This window comes from Montipora foliosa, chromosome 2, assembly GCF_036669935.1.
Source record: "Montipora foliosa isolate CH-2021 chromosome 2, ASM3666993v2, whole genome shotgun sequence".
Taxonomy (NCBI): Eukaryota; Metazoa; Cnidaria; class Anthozoa; order Scleractinia; family Acroporidae; genus Montipora; species Montipora foliosa.
In genome coordinates, this window is record NC_090870.1 from 55713256 (window position 1) to 55721814 (window position 8559).

The following is an 8559-nucleotide window of genomic DNA, read 5'->3' on the forward strand; positions in this document are numbered from 1 at the left end:
ATATATTGTTCATGTTGGGGCTGGCTAATTTGGGAGTCCATTGTTGGATACATCAGATAAACTTTATTAGGGCTTACACTAATTTGTGAAACGAAACAAAACGCACAGAAACACAGAAAGAATCCTAAACATTCTTTAAGCTAACCTTAGGCCTAAACACAAGTTTTTAGGCCTAATTTTTGTATTGGTAAATGGTTAGGGTTGTACCCGCCCGGAAATTTTTGATCCATTTGGCAAAATAGTAATGGGACCAAAATTACTATTTTGCGAAGTGGATCGAAATTTTCCAGGCAGGTACAACCCTAGTAAGTGTAAGCCCTTTCTAGAATAATATATAAAGAAAGTTCTTTCCTGTTCTGGAAAAAAGCTAATCAGTTTCATGTCCATGAAATTAAGATAAATTTATATTTAAAAAGATTAATTTGTTATTTATAATATTACCAGTATAATAAATTGAATAAATGTACGATGCAGTAAGCTATTTTACAATGATAATTTCATTTCATTATATTGTCTTCATCAGAGTTATTGATTATAAAACCATATTTCCTAAATTAAATACGGTAGATTTTCACACCGGAAAATGATGTGGGTTGGTGTCTTTGATCCCATTCATAGGTTAAGTAAAATCCAAATGGCCCCTTCCATTCTAGCCTGTGCACAGCTGCCCACTCTCCGAAAAAAAATATGAGAGCAGTGTCTGTGATTTACCTTTGATAATCGTGTTTAATGCCGCGTGATTATTGACACAACGAGTTTTGATTGGCTTTCATTTTTATTTCTCCCCATCAACACCGTGAGAGATTTGACGATTTGACGTTTGTACTTTGTGCATGGTAAAAAATTCGAATAGAAATCTTTTTGATGGTCAAAGAGGTTTTTCTTTTAAAGTACGAGCGGAATTAATTTTTTATTACATGTAGTGTGGAAGAAAAGTGAAGCAAATTAGCTGAAATCGTCTTTACTAAGGTTAAAAAGCTCATTAAGATGCTTTGGGACACTTTGCAGCAAAAACGCAAACAAAAACAATTAAATAAAAAAATACGGGTCAGGTCCATGGACCCGGTCTAAAAGGGGGTTCCTTTCCCCCTGATGAATTTATTTGCAATTGTAATCATTAAGCGATGTTCACCGGTACATTATCCGCGTTATTGTAAATGAGCAAGTGGCTACAGCAACATTTACTTGTTTTGTTCCGTACTTGGTAAATTAAAAAACTACCTCTTCCAAAATGTATCACCCTACTTCTGCGCCATATGGTATTCCGAGTAAACGCTTAAGGAAGCGTCTTGTTAAACTTGTTTTGGTGCTTGCGCAAGCGTTCAGCTAAGTAGCTGCTGCGTTTGGGCGAGCCCGCTGTCTAATAATTTCATATTTTTCCACGAAATAAGACGAAACGCACATCCTGGAGTATGACGTAGTTCGCACATCCTCGATGGGAAATCTAAGGGTAGCTCGCAGTGGTTTCTCTGTCGGGAAGCGTAGGAGAAACTAACTGCTCGCGGGGTAGCTGTAAAAGCGAGTGAAGATGAAACTTCTGACGCTTTCGCTTAACGTGTATTTTAGTGTTTCAGCGTGGATTCGATTCCATCGTGAAGAATACCATCGTGCAAGCAACACGATCGACAAATTTTTGTGGAAATTACACCAATGTCTTCTTCTACCACAATTTTATGTTTCTGTTTTCTGAATTACTTCGACAAGACCTTTTTCCACAGAATTTATTCCCAAAGAGACTGATGTAATGTTTTCCCACGGTACTTTTGCAACAGTTACGGGAATCAGGTTTTAGCAGCGTGGGAAAATTTCCGAGCTATAAACGGTTGCTATTTATCAGTCGAAACTGGTTAAGCAGCTGCTTAAGGCCGCTGTTACACATTGAAACTTTTAGCTGAAACGTGTGTGCAACGGCGCTGCAAAAGAAGTTTCAGCAGACTTTGCACCGTGTAACATAAAAGGACGACACTCGTTCGGAAACGTTGAAACTGGTCTTGAAATGTTGTTTACATGGCCTTAGCCGGTAGACTGATCATGAGTGAGACCAGTTTCACGAAGTGGTGTTACATGGTTAAACTCCTGTTTTTATCACCACTGCGATTGCTGCGACCGTTGCAGAAGTAGAAAGCGATTCTACTTTTCGTGAAACTTGTCTCGCAACGGAAGTTCCAAAAAGTTTCACGAAACCGACTTTACACGGTGCAATGCCTCCTGGAATTTGTTTCGCAGCGCCGTAGCACACAAGTTTCAGCTAAAAGTTCCAACGTGTAAAGCCGCTGTTACACGTTGAAACTTTTATCTAAAACTTATGTGCAACGGCGCTGCAAAAAAAGTTTCAGCAGGTGTTGCACCTTGTAACATAAAAGGTCGAAAATTGTTCGGAAACGTTGAAACTGGTCTCGAAATGTTGTTTCCATGGTCTTAGCCGGTTTCTGATTGGCTTACGCAGCGTAGCGTGACAAGAGCGAGGGAGACCAGTTTCACAAAGTGGTGTTACACGGTGAAACTCTTGTTTTTGTCACCACTGCGATCGTTGCGACCGTTGCAGAAGTAGAAAGCGGTTCTACTTTTCGTGAAACTTGTCTCGCAACGGAAATTCAAAAAGTTTCACGAAACCGACCATGTTACAAGGTGCAACGCCTGCTGAAACATGTTTCGCAACGCCGTTGCACACAAGTTTCAGCCAAAAGTTTCGACGTGTAACAGCGGGTGGAGACAATTCAAACCCCGACGTTTAATTATTAATTATTTTTGTGGCTTATGTATTTCTGAGATGCTTTAAGTCTCAAGGTGCTTTAAGTTAGGGGAAGACAGCGACGGTAAAAAAAACAAAAAACAAACAGCACTGAAACTAGTTTTAGATTTCGAATCTCCCTCCAAATTCTGGAGCTTCCTGTGTGGTACTTCGTTATATTACTTACCGACTTCCTGTCGGACAGTCATTGTTATGCAAGCGTCCAATAAAAGAAATGTTTAAGTCTATCTTCCCAGAGTCTCTAAAGGCGCTCACCCGCTGTCCAAAAAGCTCGAAGACTATGGGTTCGAGATTGGGAGCCACCAAATCACAAACTTCCACTGCGAAAATAGGTTCAAATGGCGTGCTGATCAAGATCGCGACATTTTTCACAGAAGGGTCTTTCGTTGTTGGCCATAAGGTATGCCGTAATAATAAGAAGAGTATAGCATGAACAGCTGTGATCTGTGGTAGCAAGGCCGAGTGATTGCAGTGGTAGTGGAAATTTCAGCATTCAGTGTTCATGTCCATCCCTTATTTGATCTTATGTTTGTGGTAAGTAGTATTCCTCGCTTACATACGGCTGCATATCATTTGCATAAAATTTGCATATTGGAAATTATAGAGTTTCCATGGGAATGGAACCTTATTAAAAATGGCGGCTTTGATGCAAATGAGGCTAGAACCTCATTAACATCCGCCATTTTGTTTTGGTGGGAAGCGGTCCATACTAATGAGCAGCAGGAGTCCACAAATGGGCATAGCACCGGAAGTCCGCTACAAATGTCACGCAAACCGGAAATCAGGCCAACATCACGCAAAATGAAAGTTTATTGACAAACCCTGATTTTACAAGTGGGAACGTGTGGGGGTCCGAGTGACCTACCCCGGTTCCCGGAGAGAAACTTGCTACACATTTATTCTAGGTGGTCTTGGACTGCTTGGCAACAATCGGATGAACTAGGACCACGTTTAGAAAGACCAATAGGAAGCAGGGCCGCGTTTAGATCACAGTTAATCAAGGGACTTGTTAAGACACCTTAAAACCTTCAAAAGCAATTGATGTTGAATTGACCGTGACCCTGCACAATCTTTTGTTTTTGCTTCGCACGGGTTTGCAAATTAGTTGCACATAATTTAATCGAAGGATTTGATTGGTTATCTTCTCGAAAAAAGGTGTGTTTTGTGCAGGGTCAAGGCTAAAAATAGGGACAAAAATATGAAACTAAGGGTGCGTTTTTTTGGGAAAACCCGAAAAAGGATTCTTGAATCCAAAAACGGATTTTGTGTTTTTTGGGGGAAATCCAAAATCCATACTCGAGGAGGATACTTCGGATCAAATCTAAATCCGGATTTTTGAGATTCACCACTTCAGCGTTGTTTTTGGGAAAGGATTTGAAAAAAGTACTTTTGACAAGCGATTTTCCATGAAAAATGATACACAACAGCTACCGTACATGACAGTTTAGCCCAAAGTTTTTTGTCGCGCCATTTTACCGTGCGATCAAAGACACGAATAGATCGAAAATAGTTAGGTTTCCTGCAAATTCACACCAGAAATTACACTAGAAGTGTTTTTGACAGCAATAATATTGTGAGTACCTTTCCCACATCTAAAAAATACCCTATGTAATCGATTTGTACCCTAGGACACATGCTTTTCTCCACTCCTTTCATCAATCGTTAAGGTATTTTTCTTTTCTGGTGGCATTTTCATTGAAGAATTTCTTCAAAACAAACCAGTTAAGCACGACTTTTTTTTTTTCAAATTGCACGCAACTCTGGGTTTGTTGGTTTGCGTTGTCATGGAAAATAGTCCTTTTTCGAATTTTGCGTTTTTTTTGACGCTGAAGAATCCATTGTCGGAGATCACAAATCCGTTTTTGGATTTTCCCAAAAAAAAAACGCACTCTTTGAACTTGTCGAGTTTCATAACCATCTCCATGCATTTATACGAACCAATAAGGGGTAAGTCACGTTCGCCTAGACCATACGAAAGAGTTCTAATGAGAAGGAAATTTAATGAAGCGGACATGTAATGAAATGACCCCTTTTGAAAACACCTAAATGAAGGAAAAAGGGGGCTTGGCGAATGCGAAAATGTATACACTTTTCGAGCAAAATATTGAGCCTGGTCGCGCTTCAACTATAATTTAATAGCAGCGCTATTGTTTTAAATCCAATGCGATAATCGTGGCCTTTCTTTACGAGATAAACTAAGAATAGAGCCAGGATTCGAGCCAGGATCCGAGCTAGGATCCGAGCTAGGATCTGACCCAGGATCGGAGCCAGGATCCGAGCCAGGGTTCGAGCCAGGATCCGAGCTAGGATCCGAGCCAGGATTCGAGACCTAACCGAGACCTAACCTAACCTAGCCGAGACCTACCCTAACCCTAACTAGACCTAACTAGACTAGAAGCAACCTAAATAGACCTAACCTAACCGATTCGAGACCTAACCTAACCGAGAGATTCGAGAATAAATAGCGGAGAAAGCTCATCTTGGCTCGAATCCTGGCTCGAATCCTGGCTCGGATCCTAGCTCGAATCCTGGCTCGAAGTTTAGGTATCCTCTTTCTTTACACGAGTTTACGATTTTATTTCCTTAACGCACGATTCTTTTATCAATTATAGCATACGCTAACAAACTTTTATTCGAAAACGCTTGAAAAAAAGTTAGCAACAATGGTTTTAAACCAGAATTCGGAATCACGACTAAGGACCATTCTATATAATTCTATATTATTTTCAAATGAGACGGGAGTATTATGATTTTGAACGTAGTTCAAGGTTTTCTTAATTTGGATTTCGAGAATCCCTTGAGACCATTTTATTGTGAAACGGGAGTATTTAGTTGGTTTCATATCGTATTTGAAAACGGTTCACAACATTGACGTAGTGAGCAAACAACATACCTTTGAAACGCTTTATTCACAAAAATATACTGTCGAATTTCGAACGTTTGTCTTGTTTGTTTCGAAAATATCCTGACTGTTTGTTTTCGTTTTGTGGCCACTGGTCACGCGTGACTGGCATCGAATACAATATTCACTGTTAACCCATGCTCGCTATGAAACGTGCAGGCCGTGAGCAGAGTCTTCTTTCCTCTTCTCGACTTATCAATGAAGATCGAAAGAGACTCTGCTCGCAGGGTAGGAGACTGGGAGATTTGATGACCAACTAGGAGACTCCCGGGAAAGCGGGAGAGTTGGCAGGTATGTAATGATGTTAAGCGATTTTCTTTCTCAAGGCTTTGCAATAAATGCTCTGAAACTATCATAATCTTTTGTATTATCCAGCTTGGATGTTTTGACTTTGTAAACAGTCCAGTAAGTACATTTCGAGTAGGATTGATTAGGCACTTTTGCTTCGAGCAAATGTGAGTAGGTCCCTGTACGCGTAGTGTCATCAGAGGAAACATTTTGTGGGGCCACTTGTAATTTGGACGGAGCTTAGTCCTTTCGTCACGGACGTGACCTGGGCCCTAGTAATGTTAACTGACAAAAATGGCGACGGGCCGCGCTATTTGTGCATTCTTCGAGGAACAGAATAATCTCTCTACTGATTTGGATCCGCATTATCCTGGAGAATTTTGTGCTTCAAAGTGTGAAACGAGGCATAAAGTAAGTATTTCAAGAGCAATAGACATTGTTTTATGGCTACAAACGTAAAGAATGTGGCGACGGGAAAGTGGTCCCAAAATCGACAAAATATGTTCCCAACACAACGAGAGATAATTTGGGACCACTTTGAAGTGAAAGTATACTTGGTGACATGTGTTTTGCCTTACGTTACTTTTTGGCTGGAATTTCGGGCTTTGGTCTTCCTGAGCTGATCAGTACTGTTAGCCGGTCACTGTGTAGTCGGTTTCCGTTTTAGTTAACTCACAATTAAACATGTACAATTATTGCATCCAGTATGTGTACTGTTTGACACCAAAAGGGATTCAAAATTTAAAGAATACTTTCTTTGAAAATAATGTTTTACAAGCAGTGCTTTCAATAGAAAGATTTTCAAAGGGTCTTTAAGATATTCAGCATAATAGGGAGAAATGTTTGGCTAAAAAAGCAGGTGAGCTTTCGTGTTTCACCACCACTCTACTGCCATAGTTTTCTTTTCTTTACTTGTGTCATGTCAATGAAACTCAGTAATGGACTACGTGGATAAATAATAGTGGTTGTTTACCATTTACAAGCAGAAACCGGTTGGTACTAGGTTTGTTCAAATGGTGAGCAAAAACTCCAGAATGGGAAATTTCGTTGGGTTCACACACAAAATTTGTTCAAGTTTACTGAGAGAGTCTGGAGGGAGGAAAAATCATGGGGGAATCCACATGGTAAACAAGTTTTCCGTTTGGAAATTTTAGACTACCTTTCAAGAAATCCCGTTTTATCCAGAAAATTTTCCTTTGGGAAGACCAAAATAGGTTTACCATTTACATTTCAACCGAAATTTCGAGATTTTTTTGGTAAATGGTAAACAACCAGTAATTCACTACTTGCACCATCCCATAATGTAATATGTTGTGGGGGAAGGGGGGGGGGGGTTATTTGCTTTTAAACACTGAAGCATGATACAGTCCCAAGAGTAAAAAACTAATATTGTTTTTAATGTAAAGAACCCCTCAAAACGTATTGCATTACATATGGGATTTGTGCAAGTAGTGAATGAGAATACTTTTCACACACTTGTATAATCATGATATTGCAGCTACATGTATATTCAAGTGTGATCTGTATGGGAGATGACTTTGTCATTATAATTAATGTCCAATAATCTCGTCAGTCTGTCACATAAGCTACTACAAACTACAGTCATAGTGGTAGTGCCTGTTTAGGAAAGGTTATCCACTGTATAAAGCTAAAGCCACAGACATGTACATTCAGTCCTGCAGTTTTGATGGTGAATAGTCTTAACTTGATCTTTGGATAGGTTCATTAATGTGAAGATGAATGCTCTTACACAGTGGAATTTACAGGTTTTACTCTTTGTAATCCCAGAATATTTGAGTCCTCAATCCTTGAAAGGGAAGGGTTTGCACAATCATACTTCAAGATCACAAATGTCTCGGCTTAGACATTCAGAGTGTAGTTATAATAACTTTTCCAAAGTAACACATTATTGGTTATCATGGAAACAAGAAGGTGATAACCTTGATGCGTCTAATTCTGGTTTCAAGCTGGTGACTTTTTAAGGTTTTAAATTTCCTTATTTGGAATTAATGTCGCTGACCTGTCTCTTCATCACAAAGCAGGGAGAGGATACCATTTATTTTTTTGAACCGCTGCTCAATTGAGCTTATTTCCATTTTTGGGTATAAAAATTTACCTAAAATCCCCTACTTTGTTTCAAGGAAGCATTAAAAGTTAGACGCATTGAGGTCATTAACTTGTAATGAAAACCCATTTACACAGCGCTTACAGTGTGCAATGTAAAAATAAGCAAAGAATTGAACTGAATTGATTGTTTTGGCCCCTGTTCACCTTGTTTTTTGTAGTACTTATTACCATTTTTTTTTTCCATTTTTTAAAACATGTATGTAACTTTATAAAGAGCGTTTCACTCACGTGACCAGCAGCCATATTGGATTACTGAAACAAAAGAAGGTATTTGAATGAAAACAGAGTTCAATTCCCACAGGATTAGCTGGGTCCACTAGCATGGCTGTCATTTCTTTCCATGGCCGCTGTGACGCCCTATTATGTCATCTCTTTATCATTATATACAGTGTACATGACGAATGTGCAAATAAATAAATAAATAAATAAATAAAGATTGACCTAGCTAACCTTCCATGTATATGTGCAAAAGAACTACCTACATGTATTA

General features: G+C 39.3%; 1 pseudogene; it reads right to left on the reverse strand.

Annotated features, from left to right (window-relative positions):
• The window catches only part of LOC137991842 (uncharacterized), an 11380-nt pseudogene extending 3068 nt beyond the window's left edge, over nt 1–8312 (reverse strand).
• Between the last annotated feature and the right edge of the window lie 247 nt (nt 8313–8559).